The sequence below is a fragment of the Macrosteles quadrilineatus genome, unplaced genomic scaffold (genome assembly GCF_028750875.1).
Source record: "Macrosteles quadrilineatus isolate MER2022 unplaced genomic scaffold, UCM_ALF_1.0 Scaffold_6__1_contigs__length_79288215, whole genome shotgun sequence".
Lineage (NCBI taxonomy): Eukaryota > Metazoa > Arthropoda > Insecta > Hemiptera > Cicadellidae > Macrosteles > Macrosteles quadrilineatus.
In genome coordinates this window covers 14,380,828-14,406,190 of record NW_026542599.1, presented here as the reverse complement: position 1 = coordinate 14,406,190, position 25,363 = coordinate 14,380,828, and the positions used below count along the sequence as shown (strand labels likewise).

The 25,363-nt window shown below is 29.5% G+C and overlaps 1 long non-coding RNA gene across 1 annotated transcript in view; it reads right to left on the bottom strand.

Moving 5' to 3' along the window:
• Nucleotides 1-24,422, bottom strand: part of LOC128997246 (uncharacterized) — a 36,110-nt gene extending 11,688 nt beyond the window's left edge. Inside the window, exons 1-2 of the long non-coding RNA XR_008491111.1 lie at nt 24,377-24,422; nt 1,381-1,427 (exon numbers count right to left, since the gene is read on the bottom strand). This is a non-coding gene — a long non-coding RNA (uncharacterized LOC128997246). The remainder of the gene's footprint in view (nt 1-1,380; nt 1,428-24,376) is intronic.
• Nucleotides 24,423-25,363: the final 941 nt, after the last annotated feature.

The following is a 25,363-nucleotide window of genomic DNA, read 5'->3' as shown; positions in this document are numbered from 1 at the left end:
AAATGTGGGATGACATGATTCCTTGGACCTACATACATTAGATAAGTCTTAAACGTCACATATTTGCCATAAAAAATTGAGAAAACTGTGCTAAGCCTATTGTAATTTTAAATACACATGTAAAACAATTTATGTATTCATTTATTCTGTAAAATATACATTGTAAGGTTTTGACATTTAGGTGGTTCCTTAAAGCTTTGAACATTGATGATGCGTTAAATTATATAAGCGGGCGTAGATTTCAAAAAGCTTAAACATGATTTTAATTGTTACTGATAAAAAAACATCACGGCATCCAATAGTAAGGGAAGGTAAATGTGGTTACGAAAAGATTTGTAAATTTTCATAAATATTGATAAACTCATCTCAATTGTTGCTTGTATTGTTTATCTTAAGTGCATAATGTTCTTGTTTAACAAATTTATTAAAGCTTCTAATTAAAATAAGTATACGACCTTTAAATTAATTCAAATTACGGTTTATAAACAGATTTTTTCACGTAGTTACGTTTATTTGATAACCATGTTTTCTGGTTCTCGTGGCATATTTTGGATTAGATATTTGAAGGGGCTGATTTAAAGTGACGTATTTCACCCTTTCATCTTTCTAGTACGAAATATCACAACGAAATGTTAAAAGAGAAGAGAAAGTGCTTACCATATAATTAAATATTGAAGATTTGGTTCAGAAACCTCTTATCTGCCAACTAAGAGCGCCAGAGTATGCATGTGATGTACTGATAACATTCACAGGTAAATGAGCTTTCCCCCCAACCCCTCCACCCCTTGATACTCACCACTTGGTAACTCTTTACGTTGGGCTTGTCTGGTGCCAAGAGGGTTGTTGGTGCTTGGGTAATAGTAAAGAACTGCACATTTTAAGTGAGGAATTACGTACGGTGTAACGTTCAATTTTTTTACAATTATATGTTAAATCGATATTGTCTTTAACTATAGTAGAGTAAAGTAAACTTTTTAAATTTATTATAAACATATATTATCGTTTTTATTTTGTTGTTAAATACTTAAAAGTTAATATTAAACTTATATTGAGAATTTTTAATATAATTTTATTTAGATTTGACAATAAAAGGTCGCTAATTTTACTTCTATGAAAATAAATATTACTCTCGTATCTTTGATAACCATAATTTTCATTATATTTTACAGTATTTAGTATGAGAACCAATATAAAAATAGATTATGCTGAACTATTTTAATGGCTGCAAAATGCTACTAAGCTCATTTCAACAAAAAGGATTCTTTCGACTTACAATATATTAACGACCAATATTTTTTTTTATACGTGTTTAACTATGATAAACACTTTTCAGTTAGGACATGTTAATACGACATTACTTTCTAAGTTTTATGTACATACCTAAATCCCCATTCAAAACTGAGTCCTCATATCACCAATTTTTATTCCTGAAACAAAACAAAATAAATAAATTATATTTTTACATTTAAAGCAATAACACAAGCTACATTCTCAAATAAATCACATGAAAAAGTTAAAATATTCCTGACTAAGAACATCATGCTCTACATTCCTGTTAGTGTGAATTGGTTTTTAAGAAAATCTTCAAAAATCATAAAAATATTTGAATTTTAACTTAACACATTTATTCAACAATTGCATAAATTGTAATTTCTGTATATTTGCTCCATAAACGTAAGAAATAGTACATAAACCCTGTGTCACAAAGAGTGTTTTTTATTTTTTTCATACAGCAACGCTAGATAGTGATAATCTTTTTAATCTTGATAATCCTGTTTGTCGCTTACTAAAATAACTTCTTGATCAGTATCGTGCGTGTTATTAAATTACCTCAGAGTACAAAAATACGTCAAATAACCCCTAAAATGATATATTTACAATTATACTGTTTACTCACAAGAAGGTAAATACATATAAAAGATGTAAAGTAGTAATCGATTTCAAATGGACACTCCAATAATCATCAGACCTAATGAGTTATATCAGATTCGCCTACTGTGTTTCACGATGATTGGAGTGTCTAATTGAAATCGATCACCACTTACCATATGTATTTACCTTCTTGTCAGTAAACAGTATAAGTGTATATTATTATAAGTGTTATTTGAAGTATTTTTGTGCTTTAAGGTCTTAAGTAAAAGTCCGTGAGCATGCGGGCAATGTGTAAGAATCTATGTTGACAAGAGTAAAACATCCAACACAAGCACAGCTTGAGCGAAGCTACAAACATCGGTATGTTTGTCAATCAACCGGAATGTTTGGCCATTGTGAACATGTTATCGTAAAGTGGCACTAGTCCCTCCAACCAACATTTGGGTCAAACATATTGTGAACAAATATACAAACGCTGTTTATTAAATACATTGATAATGATTCAACTTTAATTACCAAAGGTTTATGCTATATTTCTATTTACGTTTGGATGAATATAACGCAATTTTAAACATTGCTGAATAAAAAGGAGAAGTTTTAAATCCGTAAGCTAAACAGTTTAATCAGTATGTAAACACAATGACTGCATATTGCTGATTAGTGTGGATTATTAAAAACAACCCAAACATTCAGACTTATTTGTGTAGGGTTGGTTTATTATAATCAGATTATAGAATGGTTAAGCTTTTGTGCTTTGTGGTTAATTTTAACCCGGTGAAAATAACAGTTGTTATTCTCATTTTTGTTTTATAATACCGTCTAAATATATTTTATCTCAATATACATTTTACATGTATGTTAATTCTTAATTCTAGATTAATTAAATCACAAAAATCAAACAAATTAAAAAAATATTTAATTTTATATAGGCCTACACAGTATTTAAACGTTATCTTAAAAAATCGTGATTTGGCCCCCAAAAAATACAAATTATAAGTACTTTTACACATATAAAAATATCCCTTGGAAGATTCTGTACTTTCCTTAAGGATGAAATAAGATCGCGTGCAGATGCCAAATTAATCTTTAGTGTATTCTACCGCAGCGTCCTAATCTTTTGCAAATAGTTATTTACATTATTCATGTAAAAGAATGTTACATATAAAGCCAAAGTGATTTTAGCTTACCATTTTAGGATCATGCATAATGTTATTGCACTAATAAATCCGTCCTTTTTATTTAATATAGTTAACAACTCTAATATGATATGAATCAATATTTTTATATCGCACTTTTAATAAACATGGCACAAAGTTATGCTTAGCTCATAAGAAACGTATAATTTGAATCAGAGTAGGGATTGCTCTATTTTCAAGAGTATTCAAAATAGTACAAAATCTTCTATTGAAGAACCACCGTCTTGAAACGAAGAATATGTTTATATTTGGATTCCACGAACATACCTGAAGCTATTGTAAGTGGTTTAGACAAATAAATAAATATTTTTGTATTAAAAAAGTGCTTTAAACTTATTTGTATATGCCATGTCTAAAATTTAAAAATATTTCTTAGAACTGAATCAATAAATCTGTTTTTAGTACCCCTGGTTTTGTTTGCAGTTAAAATTTGATTTTAAATATAAACTTTACAGATTTCTTAGCTTATTGCAGCATATCTATATAAATTAAAATGAATTCCTTTTTTATAGTATTCCATAACTCAAGAAATAGTGTACCGAATTGGACAGCTCTATTTTTGTTGTGTACCTTAGTACCGGAAAAGATTTTTATATAAGAAAATTTATAATAAACCCAACCGTTATTTAGTATTTTGATTATGAAAAATAAAAAATTGCCTTAATATTAGCATTGGATGAAAATGTGTTCATTAAACTGTTGGATACAATAACATGTGTTAATTTTCAACAAAAAAGGTGAGTAAGCGTAGCTAACGAACTTGAACCTGGATGAAAATGAGCGTAGTGAACGAGCTCATCTTGAAAATGAACGAACGTTTGACATAAAACCACATTATGTCAGGACGACGTAAAAATATAAATTAATGACAATTCTGGGAGTTTTTAACTGTTATAATATATATTTTGCTAATTTCATTACCACTACAACGAAGCTCAATTTTGGTTGTCATAATGTTTTTGATAAAGCCACTCATGATTTTTATAACACAATACAAGATTTTCCACAAATATCAACTAAATTTAATGTTATTTTTGTCATTATAGCTATGCTCGTGCATAAACCTATTGAACTAGCTGTGTACATTAATTCCAGGGTTAGTTTGACCTTGGCCAATACGATCCTGGAGCTCCAAGAGCTTTCTGTTTGTTCGCTAAATTACCTGCTTGTTTGTCAATTAATTGTACTTGGTAATGAAACTAGCAATGCTGTCCTGCCGTTTACAAGAATACTGTTATAATTAAGAACGATTACGATGCTTTTTAAGAGTTTAAAATTGATATTTATTTACCAAAACAATACAGCTAGCCCTTAAAAGTAAGGTAAAATAGATTAAACTTTGTACTTAATTCAATCATGGAATCCTTTAAAATGTAATTTAAATTTTCAGTGATTTTATGAACTTAAGCTGTAACTTCTTTGATCAACACATTTAATTGCATATTTTATTTTACACTCTGATTTACTTAACCTAACCTATTCTGCAAAAGGTAATATATTCCAAATGAAATTATTATTATAAAATTTCAAATAATTTTATTTTTATCACGTCAATTATTTAAGGAGAGTAATCAATGGGGTTTTCAGTGACAGTTTGCAATCTTTCGACCAAAAGGCTGAAAAATAGTAATCTTAATGTTTCAACAAAAATAATGGTTTCGTCAAATAATTCTGCTGAAGTATTATTTTAATATTTTCCATTTATAAGACTACATTACTGAATATGAAAGACAAGTTGGATGTAGCCTATATATGTCGGTGTAGGGCAAAATCATAACCTCGCATGTCAGTTTTGTTAATAAAAACCCAAATTATGATCTCATGGCTCTGTCTAAAGATAATCTTAAGATAATCGATAGCAAAGATAATCTTAACATTATTTAATACAAAATTATTTAAATACGTTTGTAATAAATTATGTTATCTCTTTCGACCTTTCTGAGTTATTAAGAAAAATAAAATATTTTTTGTTATTATTATAACTAATTTTATGGAACCAATTTGGTTTTAGCATGAAAAAGTATAAAAACGATTATGCTAGTTAATAATATATTTGTTTAAATACTTTTAATATATTACTATGATATTGAGATGTCAACTCGTCTATGCTTGTAAGTACTTGTAAATATTTTATCGTATTAAGTATGAATACTGTACGTGGCATAATATTGATAGTAACATATTAGGTCCTAAACTCAACGATGAACAGGTTCTACCCTTAATGGTGTAGTAGGAGTTAAGGTTGTGAATTGCTATTACAAACCCTTAATATTCATCGCAATACAACGAGCTTTAAATTAAACCCAAGAATGGATCATTTGAACAAGATTACTCTCTTGTATTGGTAAGTTTTATACTGTAAAGTTGTACATGTTTTGGATTTATCTTTATTATAACTAATTCTGATTTGTACCAGCTTAAACATATACTGTAAAGTAATCATTAAGACCATTATGAACATTAACTATGAACAGTGACAGAAAGTTCCAAAACCTTTGTTTATCACTCTAATGTGTTAGTTTAAAATACATTTCCCTTCTCCATGTTTATCGTAAGTATCCTTAATGTTTTAGAATAAATTGTCGTATTTAACATTACAAGACAAAAGCAAGCCATTAATTAATTAGTACAAATTTTAAATAAAATACGGAACATAATTTTCTTATTTATTGTTATGAAATGCAAACGACAATGAGGTTATTAGACTGGCTGATGGCTGATATCAATTCCCACCAATGATTAATATAACAATATTTTTTTCATATACACTGTGGCCATGGTGACAACAGGTCTACAACAATACACAAGACACAACAGTATGTTAAAAGTTAATTATTAAATACATCATGGTAGGCCAACTCATACTTTTAAGTAAATTTTTGTTTTTAAATTATGTTAATTATGTGTAATACTTACGTTTAGGTTTAAATTACGTATAAATACATTATATTAATGTAGGTAAAATATGATTAATCCATAAATAAAGTCATAAAACTGAAAAAAAACGCAATAAGAACATCAATTGATTTTTTTAGGATGATATAATGTTTATCAATAAGTATTGATATGAAAGAATTGTAACTCAGGTATAAAAATATCACTCAACTTTAGAAGTTGGACATCAATAAACTACAAAAACCACCAGTATGGTGCGAACACGGTTTAGTTTTTAAGCTACCCTTACTTATATACTAAACTAGGATGGTTAGGGGTTAATTTTTTAAAACCCAAAAGTCCATATTAGATGTTAAAAGTAGCATGTTTTATTTTCCATTGTATAAATAAAGAATATTTATTTTAATACCTCAAGTGTAAATGCATCAATGCACCGCTCCTGCACTGCAAAGTTTAATAAACTAATTCAAAATATAAACATGAATGACATAGAGACCTTTTTAGGTAAACAAGGTTTTGCTCTTACGTCAACTACAAGCTTGAAACATAAACTCGGATGGCAAAGAAGTTAAGACTGAAGTTTGTTATAGAAGTACAGTAAAAGTAGAACATCTTAAATTTGTTAGAAGTAAGTAGTTGGCTAAAATACTATGTGCTCTGCTGTTGTTTGACTTGTTTGCCAATCTTAGTAGTATAAACTTTAAGATGTTTGTTCTGTGTGGATAAAACAGATGGTAATTCTAAATGTTTATTGGTTTGTTATATATACTAACTTTTTTTAAGAACTTACTTAAATAAACTAGCCTTAAAATGGATGGTGGATTGAAGAGAAGGAACGCGTTGATAAAATAATTACACGTGTAAACAAAGATATTAAAACAAACCAAATAATTTACATCAATCCGATGTATCTAATTACACAGTTTTCCATCGGAGAGCAGTTAAAAATAGCGATTACTTTTACACATCCAATAAAGAAAACGTCACTGGTTCAACAAATATGTTTTTTATGCATGTTTCCAAAATATTTCACTTAGGTGTTCTTACTTAACGTTAGGACTAAATATTTATTATAAATACAACAAATTGTGCTTCATTAATATAGATTTGTATACTGTATATGAACCACATTTCTTATAATTTTAATTTAAGTAATTTATGTTAAGGGATAATACATGGTTTGAGTAATTCATTTATTAGATTTCTGCCGCAACAGTTTCTTGAATATATTATGTTTTGCCTAAGGGATAATGTTTTATATATATATTTATATATATATAGTTTGGAAAATATAAAACATAACGAATTAAACCAAATATTAATCAGGATGTGTTTACAAAGCTGTTATTCGTAAATTATATATGAGAACGTCATTAAAAGTAGATATTATTTTTGTAAAACATACTGTCAAAATATTATAATCGAATCATATTGTAAAGAAGATAGTTATAGAAATTTGGAGAAATCGTACGTTACAATGCAAATGCATGTATTCACAAACATTTATATCACGTGTACTTTATATATTCTTAGCAAAATAAAGGATGTTAATCTTCAGTATTATCTCAAATAAATAACTAGCACCTAAGCTTAATTTTGCCTTGCATATTAAAAAAAATTCTAAAAACCTTAAGACATCAAATATTATAAATCACAAAATGTATTTTTTTATTATATTTTGATCTTATGTGTTCATATAGACTGTTTTTCATCCATTGAATGCATCATCAACTTTGGTCCTTGGGATGATTAATAAAAATTTTAAATACAAATGAAGAGTTTGTATTCATCCAAAGAGTGTTAATTAATTGTGTAATATTAATTTAAATGAGGAAAGTAAATAAAAACAGGAAATAAATAACACATAAAACATATATTTATGCCTATACTATTAATTCACAAGACGGTTAATAAAAGATGGTAAGTGGTGATCGATTTAGATTGGACACTCCAATCATCATCAGACCCTATAGGCGAATGACAAATGACAAGAATTTGAATGTAGTCCCTACTTATATCCTATTGGCTATCGGAAGTGCTACTTACGTAGGTTGTATTATTTGCTAGGAACGATTGTTGACAGATTAATGTTTCCTTTTAATAAACAAATTTAGATTTCACTTCAATCCACATATTTTACCAGCGGTATTAGATGGTTGTCGTTTATTTATTAATTCGTATATTAAAGCTCGTAAATATTTCAAATACTTACACGTTTTTCGCTGGCTTGCAAATACAAAACAGTGTTCCAAGCTGCAAGTACGCCTAAGTTACACGTCTCACTGAGTGTTCACTGTAGTGGACCAAACTCCGCTGCACACCACGACTGTAGTTGAATGGTATACACTAGAGTGGCCAGTGTTTCAGTGGCTTATAGACAGATAACTTCAATTAAATTTAATCGCAAGTTTATATCAAACGAATAACCACAATGATGTGGGCAGAACTGTTCTTCAAATCATCGGCTGCGGCGTAAGCAGAAACCTGTAAGCACCGAAAGCAAAATCCAAGCAAGCAATGTACGCTAACTCAGCTCTCTAAGCAAGACAAAGCCCTTTACAGGGGCAGATCACTAATGTTAAAATGAATTTAATTTTTTAAAGAAAATTATGGCTTGAATTAACTGTCAAAACTAGTTTACTTCATACATGCTATAGTTTCAAAATAGCTTCTACTCCTAAAGGATGGCTCGAAGGAAATGTAACTAATAGAATTACTTTAAGTATAGAGTAATCCTTAAAAACGGAAAGATATTTTTCTCATGTGAGACAAACAGTTTATTTAGTATTTTAATTGTATTCAGTGGTAGTTTAAAGTATACTAAGAATCACAATAATCCTTAATTTATTGACCGACCAGTTTACCTATTGCTATAAAAGCTAGCAATGCAGCATATGTGTATCCAGTTTTAGTCCAAGTTTAAATGAATTGCCAAACGTTCCAGGTTAAGCGGTTTAAAGGTCAGTTTCGTTGCATCACAATTGTTTGTTAAACCTGTTTGATAAATTGATGGCTATTCGTTACAAAAACATGGCGGTTCATCACAGTCCTTAAAGATATTTTAAAATAAACTAGTCAGAATACAGTTTTACTTTCATTCGGTTATTTTTCATCTCACCATTTTTTACAATCATATCTATAACTTTAACTCTTTATTTTTTGTTTTAAAACTTACTAACCTGTGATAAATAATATGTTTACAGACCATCATAAATGAAACCACGTAGTTCTTGTTGTCGCATTAACAAATATAAATAAAAACTTTAGGTACTTGTTGACATACCGTAATATAAATGTACTTCTAAGAAAACATCACGTTTAACAAGAACACGTCCGTCGTACAAGATGATATAACGTTATACTCTACCAAGTTGTAATAACTTTGAACACAAGATTAAATAATCCATGCGGTGAAATGCAATAAGATTTATTTAACAAAAGCACGCACAGATATCTTTACAGGAATAAGTTTGTTAAGCCAGTGAAATTCTGATTACCCTATGTTTATGAAGCTAAGAATAGTATAACCTTTTTGAAACATTGACCACTTTTCACTGGTAATTTTTCCCATAATTTGTTAGACAAAACGAACTATCATACACGAACTACATACACTTTATGAAGGTTCAATTTAATACATTTTTTTTAAATATGAGGAATTAAAGAAAAGTATTTATATGAAATATTGCTACTCACTAAAGAAAACACAAAATCATTCATTTGGAAAGTAGTAAAAACACTAAAAGCTGCTTTATAACTCTTTTTAACCGGTGTCCATCAATGTTTTTAAAACCAAATTCCACAAATATAAATATTATGAGGATAGAAAAAATTATGTTGGCTTAGCTTCAACAAAGTTGTTTTAAGAAATATATTTATGGAATGAAAAAAGGCTCTTATCTAAAATTTACTTTGTATGATTTTATGTGTATGTGCCATTTCGATAATTTGATTATAAAGTGATAAGAGTCTAAAGCTGAAGCCACACCATTCATATGTTAGCATTCACTTGAAATATTCAGATAGACTTATTTCCCCTGCGGTTGCTGCAAAACATACTTCCCTACCTATACATATGGTTAAATTAGGTTAAGTTGTGCATAAAATATGATTTACAACTAAATTATCTCTTTTACATGAGGACAGACTGTGGGAAATGTAAGAACATATCTAACTACAAGCTGTGGCTAAAACTGGTTTATTAAAACACGTTAAATTTTTAACATGAGAATGTTAACTCGTCTACATAAAGTACTTAGGAGTGTGATACGCAATATATTATGTTTACCATTGTAAATAAAAAGTTCTATGTTATACTAGTTGATATCTAAAATTCAGTAATTATTTATTGGTGTATAAATACTTGCAATGTTTAGTTTAGGCCTATATCGCAGGATTAACATCAAGCATGGTCACTTTTGACACTGATTCGGTGTATAATGACCACAATGTCGTATACTATTGGTGAGGAGGCACTACATACATTAAATTTAAAATTCTCATTTTAAACATTACAACTAAGGCCTATTGAAAGTATTATTTTCATTCCTGTTCATTTAATTAAAAAAATAATAATCGGGTAAGTTACACTCATACATCCTAAATATTTGTATTTAGTTTTTAAATAAAACAGGAATTTATAAATGAATCCTAAAGCATCCTAAAATATTTAAAAATAATCTTTTATAATATTAACTAACAGACATTTTGTGGATCATAAAACAACTTTTTAGACAGTTCTATTCTTTACAACAGTCTTGTATATGTTAAGTTAATATTTTGGATGTAATGAAAGTGAATTAACGACTCGTCATTGACACGATTGTTATTCAATTATCTAAATGAGCGTGTCGGAATCTGTCAGATCATCGAACCTCATCCGTCATGTATGCATATTGGGTTTCCTCATGTTGATTACAATTACTGTAGTCATGAGTAACCAGAATGTAATGGAAATGTGTTTATGTGATTGTGGCATTATTGTTGGTGAGCTAGTCGTTTGCTCATCACTAAAGATAATAAAGGTAGATGCATGTAAATCTGTGTCTGTAAATCTGTCTTACAGTTGTTTAGAGACCAACTAAAATACTTGGTAGTGATTTTGCAATTGATAAATTATGCATTTCAGAAGTTAAAATAATAACTTTAGTTGTAAATGATTTCCCATATACTTTGAATTTGATTAAATGCGCTGTGTAATTTAGAATCTAAATTCATAAACAATACTGGTTTGGCTTATAGCTGTAAAACAGGCATTGTATAATTTGAGCGCTTTCATAAAAAATTTGGAGGTGAAAATGTACATTTTGTTATCTTATAAATTGTTAATTGATCTATGTAAAAAATTATTACGATCAATGTCTAATTGTTTTTTATGAAAATAAATTATTTACAGCCACATATTTTTAGGAGTTTATTTCCTCCATCTCATACATGACTGTAATCAAAAATTACAATGTGCGTTTTAAGCCCAATATTAATGACCTAATTCAGAAAACATACCATAAAAACTGCAACTCCTCCCAAAGTTAATCCTTAGGAACAGCTCAACACATTACTCATGTTTAGAAGTTGTGTTACTAACTTTGGCAGCCCGAATACGATATCGTGGCGGAATCATCTCCTTTGGGAAGTATAGATACTGTTTAGCCTCTACTGAAGATTTAGTGTGAGACATTATTTCTGTAGGTACACTAGACTGCCATTTAGACTAGGAGTATTGACTCGTACTTTTGTAAATACTTCTTATTAAAAAACAAAAAGTTAACAAGAATTTGGTTAAATATCTTGTAAATGTATCATTGCAAATATTATGTGGAGTATTGAATTAAGGAAGGAGGATGGTAAAAAAGCTTTTTGGTAAATAAAGTACATTTTCAGTTATCTAAATTTATTAATACCTACCTAGACATCATTGATCTTTAAATAAATTATCCTGATAGTAACCACACAGATCATCTCCTACCATTATACACTTATCCTTCACTCACATTTGGGTTGATTTGTTTTAAGTTTCGGACATGAAATGTCAGTACATTTTATTGTAGCTTAGGTGATATCCAATGTAGAGGAGAAAAACCTTGTTGAGAACTTTGGTAGTAACTTAAAGTACATACCTAGGTAGTAAAGCTTACTCTCATAGTGGTGAAGGACGTGCTCTAACTAATAGTTTTGTCTTAGTCTAAAATAAGACTATAATAGTTTAAATACTGCAAATTAATAAAACCATTGCAATATGAGAATACTTTGTCATCAGACAAAAATAAATTATAAACAAGATTTAATAAAGTATTAGACTCGTCTATGTAAACATTAGCTATTGGCTTGCACTTTGCACTTTTAGTGCAATATTGGTTTATCCAAATTTGTGTTGCATAATATGATTTCCGTAGGGTTTTATGAAAGTAGTGTGCTGGTAATTTTTAATATTTCACCAGATGGCGTACCTTAAAGGATTTTTTGACTTATTTATCCGGCGAATAAGTTAAAAATACCTACTCCAATTCTGCATATCATATATTTATTTATAACGATGTCAATCCACCGAAAAAAAATTGTTAAGAAACCTGTACATCAATCAAAATCTAATATTAAAATTGTAATAAGATTAAATTCAAAAAAATACGGCAAAAACATTTATACAAAAATTACCTTCATCGTAAAAATACAAGAGTAAAATTAATATGTCAATTTGACAAACAAAACAATCACAAGGAAAACAAAATATTTGACATTGTGGATTACACCAACAAATAATAAAACAAATCGCACCATTCGATGCCAGTAATTACCCCAGTGGCCCTAGAGAGCAGTTTAAACGCCGATTGCTTTTTCCAATACGATTGGGGGGAATTATGCGAGCCACAATAAATTTGTTTTTAATATTTTACCTACGACACTACAAACATGATTTTTTATGTAAAGTTTATTTACATAAAACTTCCTTACAAATTTGGAACATAACATTTTTGTCATTTATACAATGGAAAATATGTAAAAAGGGATTCAAAACCAAAGTTTTAATAAAAATGTTTTAAATTTTTCTATTAAATAATTAACGGCAAAAATTTAAACAATGATTTAAATTTGTATTACACCCAAACTCATAAACTAACTACATAGTTTATGTGTTTATATTATAATTTATTAGTAAAACTAAATAACTACTTTATATAGGACACTAAATTTACTACAATTATCATTTATTTATATTCTTTTTGTAATGTGTATTTAATTTTTATTAGAAACGTGCAATTTTCTTTATAAAAAGTTTTAGGTTTTTAGAGGAATTTTTTTCTAGAACTATAAATTACATTTTCAGTTACCAATGAGTTTGTCCATTGGTAACTTGTGATAAAAAGCGTTCTAAGCTGCAAGTACGCCTAAGTGAGTTACACGCCCGACTGAGTATTCACTGTAGTGGACCAAACACCGCTGCACACTACAACTGTAGTTGAATGGTTATACACTAGACTGGCTACGGTTTAAATGGAGCCATGATCATAGGCTGGTAAATGAACTTATATATTTTAGTTTGAACATATAAACCAAAACTATTTTTGTTGTGAACTGTATGTAAATTATAACAATTATGTAATAGCAATAACATACTTTTATAGTTATAGATACTTTGTAAATCTATCTGAAGTATTTGATCGAATTTGGACAGGTAAGAAGATATTTCCGTAGGCTGGATGGAAAGACCTAGAACCGAAACCGATTTAATTTTCATTTTGATGTCCCTAGTGGTAAAAAATACTATTCGGTTCAATTTGCATTTATATACAATAATACCCTGCGATTTCTTCATATAGGGATATTAAGGACGTTTACCTGACAAAAACATCACAGATTATATTTAATGTTAGCCACCGGATTATGTCGAATAAATTAAATTGGTGTAAATACCTGCCTCGTGGTAATCCTAATTGTTGCTGGATGAAGTGATCACCCTTTTGACATACTTGACGCCTGAAGATGACTTAGTAGAAAGTCTAAACTTGTTACGACACTAGCAACAATCAGGATTACTACGAAGCAGGTATTTACAACAATTTTAAAGATTATTAAGTACTAGAGACAACTATTATAGCCTTGTTCCATGAATTCAATAGAATGCGAAAATGGATATTTCACTCGAATTTAAATGGAAATGACATTTAGTTTGAACCCTAAAAATACTTCCGTACTTGTATCTCCTACATTATCAAAAATATGCGTTAAACTATATCCTTAAGTGTAGTTTAAATTGATATCCAATTGTTCTAAGCTTTTATAAACACTCTGTATAATTTGTTATCTCGCAATATCAAACTTGTGTGTATCATGGATAATGTTGATCCAGGACAAGGGATTAATACCATGTTACAAGTAATGGTCTTGCTGTCTTGTAATAGTTTACAACAGAAGATTAAACCTCTGCGGTAGAATATCACGAGATTTACTAAACAATAACACGCAAGCAATTATCGTTTCGCAGGAAAAGGAATGTAAATTCAATCACTAAGCTATTTTTACTGGATTCCTGCACGGACATTGTATAATTTATTAAGCCTGTCCTATTATCTTATTATTATTTTTTATTTATATATATTTAGACAACCTATATCATTTAAGTAAAAAATGTGTATACTGTAATGTAAAATAATACCAGATGAAGTAAAAACTATTTGTTTAAGCTTGGTAGTAATTAAGAAATAGGTAAACATTTTAGTCAATCTCAACTGCGATGTTTAGAAAATCATACCTCACATCATATTATGATTTTCAGGCTAATTAAAAATTTAAGTTAGCTTTGTTATTTTACTCTATAATAATGTATTACTTGATTTCACGCACAACTTTACATCCACAAAAATGCTTTGTATCTTCGGAATTTTAATACCAATTTACTTATCTTATTTATTTGTATAACGTTCTGGTTATAACTCCAATTTTATAATTTTAAATTTAAAACCCCAAGTAACACTAAAGCATATATAATAAACCTTTTAGCTAACAGTACCTAAGAGAGAAAGTATTTTCATCGTTCATTTATTTTATTCATTACTGTTTTCAATCAAAAACAACTTTATTTCATACGCTAGGTAAATGAGGTGTTAAAGTTGTCTCCTGGTAATCAAAAAGTTGACGATTCGATCCTGAGAAAATTAAGTGTTTTCTTTTAAGTGGACCTAACTGTCCTTGATCATTGGGGAATAGATAATAAAATCCGCACAAGTTATTTGACTTTCTTCACTCATCCTTCACTCTACAATACTTACCTAGGTGGTGTCAACTGAATGTAGTAAAAGGTTTTACCTACGACCGTTTTTAAACTTTTTAATTTAGTTCTCAGAATTGACAAGATTCACCTTATAGTATCAATTAATTACTTTACAGGATTGTTTTTCCTTTATGGATTATATCAGTTTAACCTTGTTATTGGTACATGGTTGTCATGGAAATAGAAGTCCTCAAACATCTACTCAGAATAAATATTACTTATAGCTTCATTAACGATATTGCACATCGGGTCATATCGTCTTGCTAACGCAACGTCATCAAAGACCACCACAAACCAATCAGTCCAGAGTAATTACACGAGGTAAACCACATACAGGGTCTAATTACGTTCAACGTTACTTGCCGTGATGTGGCAAACAGCATATTACACATAACTAGACCTAATGCAACTACTACGAGTATATACGATAAGCTTAATTAGAGCCAGGTTAATAAAAAAAAAAAAAAATGTAAGTTTATGCTTAAGGCAATCATTTAAAGATTTCGAATTTGCAGAAATTCAAACGAAATTACATAACTGATCATCGAAATTTGTGATAGGCGAGGGAGAACACTCTGCTCTCCAGCATTAACCTTGTTGTTCCTAAACTTTTTATTTATTGCCATGTTATTTATTATTGTTACTAGAGCCTATTTTGGTGTTATTTTGTTTTTGTTACATACACACGTGCGATGCTGATCAAGAAGTTAATTAGTTCCTTATATACTTACGTACTTTATCTAGCCTAAATACTCAATGAGGTTAATACAAACGAATGCCATATCTACCTCCATCTTGATCCCACAAAACGATAGGTAACTTAACTATTATTTTATTTATCAATGTTTTTAATAATGTTAGTTTGAACCTTATGGGATTTCGTAAATTAACTGCAGCATTCAAATCCCCTCCCTTTCAAGAGGTATCAAACTCAACTCTGCAGTGACAGTTGGCACAACCTCATGGGAAATAGTCTGGCTAGGGGATCTGTCAAAAAAGACTGTCCTTCTAAAAGTTATCCTAAGTGTTTATCCTTGGCTAAAGGTTTTCATTCTTCTTGCCACATAATAATACATCAGTGAAACGTCGATTTAAAAAACTTAAATAACGATCCAAAAACCCATGTATTCTTACTCAAATGTTTGCTAGTGTATGTAATTCAGAATTTTATATTTAACATGTAAATCAATATATTTCACATAAAGTATTCTGGTAATAAAACAAATTCTTGTTGTAATTTTCCTATTCCAAGCATATATTGCAGGCTTATAGATATCGTATTTAAAGAGATTTGTGTTACAATTTTTTTTACAAAATATTTGATCCAAACGTCAGCCTTTTAAAGACATTTTTATTATAAATTCTCAAGGACGATTTTGTTAATATAAAGTAAAATATAGAGGTAATAACCATAAAAATTTATGTTAATTGAAGGATTCTGTATACATTTAATCTAAGCTTCACAATGCAGAGACTAAATTTACCCATCCTTCTTGCATGCATTTAGTGAACTCTTAGTTCAGATATGGCACCCAGTGTATCCAGATAATAGTGTAGGTAGAGACTTTATATTTTCTAGGACTGAAGTAGATCAATAAAAAAACTGTACTTTTGTGCATGATTTATATTAGGAAAGCTGTAAATAAAAATGCACGTCACAGGTAGGTTCGCCAAGAAGTAATAGTCGCATGAAATTTCACAGGGATTTCTAGTGTCAGTCAGGCGCTGATATGATTAGTGACACAAACTTTGGAGCTTTCAAGCTTAACTCTTAACAATCAAGTACTCCTTTTATTTAACAGGTATAGACTTTCATAGTATGGACTAATGTTATTGCGAACCTTCATAAAAAGACATCAAAGTATACCACGATTAAATTGTAAGAATATTTCCATGTAATTTTCAATTTAGACCATTTACAGTAATGAAAGATGTTTACATACTATGAAACCATCAATCAAAAAGGTTGCGTTTCTATGAAACAAACTAGTTACGAAACCTGACATTGAAGCAGATAAGACGAAATTACAAGTTCGCTTTGTGTACTCTCAGTTTAGGATTGTTGCCTCTACTACTTTTCATCCCAGCTACACACTTATGGTGCAACTCTTATGTTTTATTTGAAAAACATTTAAGAGCAATTTAATATCATATTATTATGGAAAATATATTCAAAAAGAACTATATAATTGAGTTATGAATACAAATCAACCAATGTTTATCTTCAAGCAGAAAGTAATGTCTCTTTCTACGCAGACCAGGTACTTTAAGGTAAGAAGTGCATACTGTGTAATATGGCATAGACATTGTTTACTTTTAATTTTAATGTATGTGTCATATTACGTACTGCAGGCATCTGATTTAAATATTTTTTAGCGTATGTTAGGTTTTTATAGTTATTTTATCGTACCACTACCAAAAAGCAGTTGTCGTATGTAACGAAAATCCTGTATGTAATGGTTTGTCCGTAAAATAAATACCCCCGCCGCAGCAAACCTGCTGACTAAGCGAATTTCCATTCGTCTGAATTGATTTTCAGTTAAATATAGTTTAATAACATTAGGTTTAACGAGTACCTAGGTTTGCTGCTACAAGGAAACTAACTTAAGTGTGTTTTTGAGTATAATATTGATAGCTTAGTACAAAATAAATAAATTTGCCAAGTTTGATCAAAATATATTCATAAACAAGCAAACTACAACATTTGACAATATTCTCCATAAGAATAACATGGGAATTTTGAATTTACAATTTTTAAAATTTTCTCCGTTACTAATAATTAAACAAAAATACTTTTATATACTAAATTATTTGTTTTTTTAAGCTCTTTAAAAAGGTCTAAAGAGAAATTGAGAAATTTTGTGTTTTGAGGGTCAAAAGTGAGAAAAACCAATTTTTACCCCATAAAACCCCCGGTAAAGCCCCGTTCCCATGGTCCAATCGTGCTGGTTCGCGAACTCATTCAAGTTTATCCCGCTTTACACCTTTAAACCAAATTTCATGAGGGAAATTCGATCAGCTGATTTTCCCTCGCTCTAAATTTGCTTTCCCTCGCTCTCAATTAGTTCTCTATTTATTCTCTACGCGCACTAGTGTTTTGTTACGGTTTACTTAATTTGTATTATTAAAAGTTGTTTTATTCTTTTATTTGTATGTAAAAAAAACATTATTGAGAAATATACGTAGGTTTTCTTTTAATAGATTTTATTTTATTTTGATGTTCAAACAAATTAATCGAGAAATAAAATAGTTGTTATATTACTGAGATCTGCTAATCTGTGTCTGTGTATTTATGCGTCGTGATGAAATGTATCGTTCATAACTCGTACCGAAAGTTATTATCCGGCACTTGCTCCATTATTCCTGTCCTCGGCTTCGCCTTGTACGGAAAATAGCTCTCACATACTCGGTTTTACGGTTTTACCTCGCACGTGAAATTGGGGTTCCCTGTGCTCGGCTTCGCCTCACACGAAAACTTGAGCGCGCGACGGAAAATGCCACTTTCCTAGTAATGAAATATACTATATACAGGAATGATAATATATTTCTGCCACTGTGGCATTATTGTATAAAAATACTATTTTTTATTAAGTAGTGTTTTGTAGCTATTTCATTTTATGTGATTTTCGATCAACAATAAATTGTGCAAAGATTATTACAATATTGGTTACAAAATAAAACCAGAAAAAATATTATGAAACAAATGGGACGTGTATTTTAAAAGATGAAAAAAAGATATATGTAGGCCTATGTTAGAGGTTCCAAATATAAAGCATATGCGTAATAACAATACAAACTGATCAATATTTTATTTTGTAATGCTAACATGTAAATAGTGTGGTTTTGTCTAGATTACCTTTTCTTGAAATACACCAATAAAAGGAGAAACCGTTGGGATAGATAAATAATTAAAAAAGGCTTAAGCCACACATTAGACCATTTTGGATTATAGCCGTTAGAACATCACAGCAAACCACACAAACAATCGTAAACAACCGACCAGCACTAACTAACCACTCCGGTTAGAGAGAGAAATTTAACACTGGACCGTTCAACGAAAAATTACTTTGATTACTTGTACTAGAAAGTTTGGGCAGCCAACAGTGTATTTAACGAAAATGTTTTAATATTTTAAAATCTATATATTATTTCTATATCTAAGCTTATGGAGCTTCACTTTTTATATGTTACATCTATGAAAAATTGTATCGTGAAACAATCAAACATTATTTAGTGAACGATTGTATATGAGTTTGGTTGCAAGTAAATTTTTATTATTATTTTTTCTAGTTATTCATAATTTTAAATTAAATATGAGAAGTATATGGTGAGGCTGCATGCTTAAAAAAAATGTTGTTTACTTAAAATATGTTCTTGTGTTTTAAGCTATGCATAAACTTAACTAGCGAGCAATTTATTGCTTTGCATGAAATATCCAACGATGCAGTTAAACATTTACTGCCTTTTTGGGGTATAGAAAAATCTAATTTACATCATTACTTATTGAAAAGTGAAAGTAAAGAAAAGTTATGAAGATAAGTTTATTTATTTTATGACCAATCCAAGTTCTGTGCAGTACTAATTGTTAAAATAGTTGAAGAAACATTAGTTCATAGGCCTCATTCACTGTTTGATAGAAATTGTCAATTTATTTTCCACTTATAATACCTAACAATGAAATCACAATAGATCAAGTGTTTCCATCCCGAACAAAGGGAGTACTACAAAGGTTGTTTTATCTTTAAATGTTTGTAGAAAAGAAACATTTACCCTTTTTCGGAGAAAGGAGTGTTAGGTTACGGGGTTTGTTTGTTATAGAAGACACTGCAAATCGTAAGTTGGTTGTAGTATTATTTGAATTAAATTAAGTAAAAAATATATTGAACTATTTTGAGACAGATAACAATTCAATGTAGTAAATTAGTAAGATAAAAGTTTTTTTTATCCTTGTTTTATAGTTTTATAAATTCCAAGGGAACCTGTAACTATTTCACACCAAAGATTATTATGTTTAAAAAATAAATGACTACCTACAACTCACTCACTAGTAGAATTGTAATTGTACAAATAATTTATGCAATTCTACATTATTCTAAAATTTTAGCTACTTCATTTTTTTCTACATTACCATATACATATGTGCAGACCATGTTTAGGTATTTTGTTCTTATTCTTATTTTAGCATAAGTAAAAGCGAGTGACCCTCTTTTGCAGGAACCGCATGGGTATACGTCTACCTAAATATTTCACTTGGACGCTAAAATAAGCATGCGAGGCTTCAGCTTTAGACTTTTATAGCTTGTAGGAGTTTAGGGTTTTAAAAGTCCTCAAATGTATATAAAGATGTATTAAAAAAAAAAACTCATATCATATACAAATGAACAACATTTACATCACGAATACTTATAGCTTAACACTTCTTAAAAGACATTTAAGTTAGTAAGGATAATGCTTTTTGTTTACATAATAACGGGTTTAAAAACCTATTCATGTGAGTTTTTTTTTTAATTTAATCATACAAAATATATACCTCTTCAACTAATCTTTTTCAGTTTGGCTAAGGTAAACTGTTAATATATTGTTTACATAGCATTGTTACATGTGCGATCATTTTTTTTACCATCATGTCATTAATTGTATTAATTTATATAAAGAAATAATACTGTTGCCTGTTTTAGTGCTTTCAGCCAGTCTAATTACATCATTATCGTTTGAAAGTTATAATGAGTTTCAAACATCAGCGAGGTCATTAACGTAGAGTTTGGCCTCTGTTTGAGCAATAACAAGGCCAAGCCTGTGTTTGAGATGTAATATCATATGACACAGGATCGATATAATGCTTGTGTACTTGTATTGTATGTCCCATTGCCGAGGTTTTGGAATTATGCTCATGTTTTATAACGAAATTAATTCTAATCGTATTAAACCAACTATGCTTACGTGATATACCAAAATCATCACCACAGTGACAGGAAACAAAAAATTCTAAAAACATTATATATATTTTGGGGGCGTCTCTCGTTACAAAATTCCTCGAGATGTTGGATAACCCTGACATACTACATATTACAATCAGGGTGCACGTTAATTTATTCGGTAGTCAAATAGTTTACTCTAAACTACTTATAGGTATGTGTATGTTTTAGGGTAAAATCGCTCACGTTTTCACTGTACGAATAACAAATATACCAAATTTCTCTGACCTCCATGTGCATTTTAAGGTAAGATATAAGTATACTTATATTGTCTAATCCAGTTCAATACAAGGCAAATAAGTTGTAGTCGAAATGATAGCCTTTGATAGATGTAAAATCCATACGTATGGAGTAAATGAATTCTAAACCATGGCTTCTACGTGATTCAAATGGGAAAATTCAGAAAATTAAATTGACCGTTTCAGGTAGAGACAGGCTTGAAGTTTCATAGGGATTTCTAGTGTCAGTCAAGCACTGATCTGATTAGTAGAAACTGTAGAGCTTACTGGCATGACTTTGCTCACAAAGGACATTAAGGCTTAATACTCTAGGCCATACACGTTATACTGTTCTGTACAGTATTCACGATTACATTCTATAAAAGACAAAATTACTCATAGTAGAGGATCAAAGCATTTATTTTTGCACATATTATCCTAAAAAAATAAATATAAATCTAGAATGTACTCCATTAATGTTCATAGGTTACATTTAGACTCCTAAAAAGGGCAGAACCTCACAACGAACACTTGAAATTACAGATTTCCTTACAAAGGTAATGACAGCATTAAACTAACTGCCACGCAACATTGCTAATGGAATTCAATATATGTATGATTAAAGAAGGCATAAATGTTTACAATTAGAAAAAAGTTTACTTTTAATATTAATGTCAAAGACATAATATATCGGGTACTCTACAGTCCGTTATTATAGTTATTTTAGAATTTCAATCACCAACAAGAGATATCAAACATCATTCGGTCCTACAAATATTACTCCTGCTAATAATGCACCTATAACTATTACCTTATAACCCCACCATGTCTAAAATCTTTCTTGAAAGGTTTAGTGATAAACACGAGCGTTCACTTATAAACTTCATATTTCAGTTGTAATGATATTGGACAGGCAACCCAGTGTCAGGCCACTAAGGGAGTAGACTCCGAAACATTGAGAACATAACTTACGTTTAGAGCAACCAGCAAGGGGATACGAACATGATTATAAACAGAAACTAGGTCGGGAGCTGATGGAGTTGTAACCATGTAAATTATAACCATAAATGATATTTCATGTAAGCAAGTTAGCTATATGTCGTTTGTAAATATGACTAACCAGTCAAATATTGTACTATAGTGTTGGGTCGATAGATTACTAGGTATTAGTTTTACACATTGATTTCAGTACATTACACCGATACTTATCAAAGTTGGTTTACTTTTCAATAGAACAAGCAACCGAACAATTGTTAAACACAACTGATTGCCAATATGTCTATCACTGGTCAATCAGTGTTCAATTAGACAATTCGGTCGTTTTGATTTGAATTTAAATTGATTGTTTTACTGAAATCAAACAGTCAATTGAAATCGTATGTTGTAAGGTTTTTTAGAGTTGTTGTTTTTTGTTATGGATGTTTATGATTGGGTTAAGCTTAGAACTTAATTTGAACTTGAATTTTAATACTTTCCTTTATTACCAATACAACGCTTAAACTTTGTTATATATTAGTTGTACATGTATTTTACCAGGTTTCACGTTCTTAATTGTACTAACTACTTAGATGACCCATTTAGTAATAAAACTATGATTAAATTATAATAAATCAGGTAATAGAGCATGAAACGATAATATATCAAAATAATGAAATGCCCTATGGCAAGGTAAGTTCCAATTTTAAGATGGCCAAAATTATTATTTTCTTTGGTTGAATGACTGTTGAAACTGGATGAAATCAGAACAACTCTTTACAGCATTGGCCATTACAATATTAAATATACATTATGTTTAGTTTACAAGAACATATAATGCTCTTTACATACTTCTCTATATAAAAAAAATATGTATTTGCAATGATATATTGTTGAATGATTGTTCAAACATGGCATTTAAACGACAAATTAATAAGTTTGTCAAAACTCAGTATGATACAATTTTGGTTTAAACTAGATGATGGTTAAACTACATTTAAATGTGTATTTTTAAGACTGAAAACAGATTTGCAAAGTTGTAAATACTTATTTTGACTTCATTATATTGTTTAAGTTTATACTGTTAAAATGTTATCACCACATGTGCTGGTGCATGTTTGAACTAAGCCAAGAAACTCCTAACTTTGACCTCTTCAGAGTCGTTGGTCCTAATCATTGTTTATATCTTGCGACATCTTCCTACTACGTTACTCTCTGTGCAACGTTACTTTCCTCAATGACATTCAATTGGATGAGAATAAAAAAAAGAAAAAAAATAGGTTGAAATGGTAGTGAAAATTATCTACTACCTAATTGTTTACCAAAATGCAAAACCTATAGTGTCAAAAGACTTAGATTTTGTTTTAGAAAATCATTATTTATAATTTATTCTCATTTAAAAAAGTTACCTCTTATTTAGTTTTTTGTGTTCACGCTATTGTCATTGTAAACGTTTTAAAAGAGAACTACCTGAACTCTGGTAAAGTTAATATCAAACGCCAAATCTCTAGTAGACAGCCAATTAATTACCTGAGTAATTAACGTTAAACTTCAATTGTATAAATGCGATATAATATCTCATTAAATTTGGTTAATGTCGAACCATATGTCGAAACTATAAGTAACAAACATTTTGCCGTATATGAGTGTAAAGTGATAATCTACTTTGGTTTTTTAATAAAAACGGATTTATATTTCACTGGTTTTCTTTTTTATTTGAAAATAAATGTTGAAACATTTTTAATATAGTAAAGTAACATGTGTCAGTCGTGAGTGTAAAAAAATGTCAAAAACTTGTTAAAAATATTATATTCTTAAACCTGTATTAAATGTTCCTTTTCTAAAATACATGATTGTTATTATACAGCGTATACGATATTATTGTATATAGTCTTAACTATTGCTGGGATATACTTACTTTCAACATGTTTGTTTACCTAAAATGTGCTGTAATGTAGTTAATAATGATCAGACACTTACCAAACAAGCAAGACCGCGCAAAGACTGCCACGCCCGAAACGTTCCGCTACCTGAAATGCAATGATAAACTAAAAATGTGTTGGAAGAAGTTTTTCAGATCACATATTTAGAACATTACCACAAAAGTACCTCAATTGAAAGAAAATCGGGATTGAATGACTGAATTTTATGATGACTGCATAGGCCTGCTTCAACATTTAGCAATCTCAAATGCAACTAGAAATCAGCAATATTCCAAAATGACAAGTCATATTACTATTAAAAAAAATAAATTATTGCAGATAAACTATTTCATTACCCAAATTGTAAGAATATTTCTAACTTATTAATTACTCAGATCTTCTAGCTTTTTGTTGCTTAAATATTAAGCTAGAAATAATATCAATTAATTCTCTGTTTTTATAATCAATATTCACCATTATTATATCACAATATAATTAAATAAAAATAAAGTATTATTTAATTTTATTTTATTTCATTTTTTATACTTTGAAAATATTGCACTTTAAATATTATTTTTTATTTGATGTACGTCTTAAAACAAAGTATGAACATTTCATTCTTCAAACATCCCTTTTATTAAACCTTTTAAATATTTAACACTTTCGTTTTGGTATTTTAATATAAAAATCCAAACGTACTTTTAAAGTGGTCACTCGAAGAAGTACAGACAATTACCTACATCATTTTGATGAATTTCAGGCTTTGATTGTTTGCACAAGTCAATACTGACGAAAATACGAACCAAATGTAGTTTGATATGTTCCCAAACAATAAAAATATATTATGCACACGAATAAAAGGTAAAACGGCTAGCTTACTTATATAACACCTCTAAACATAAACACATTATTCCATTACATTCTGGTTAATCATGACTACAGTAATTGTAATCAACATGAGGAAATCCAATATGCATGCATGACGGATGAGTAGTGATGATCCGATAGATTCTGACACGCTCATTTAGATAATTTAACTTCCATC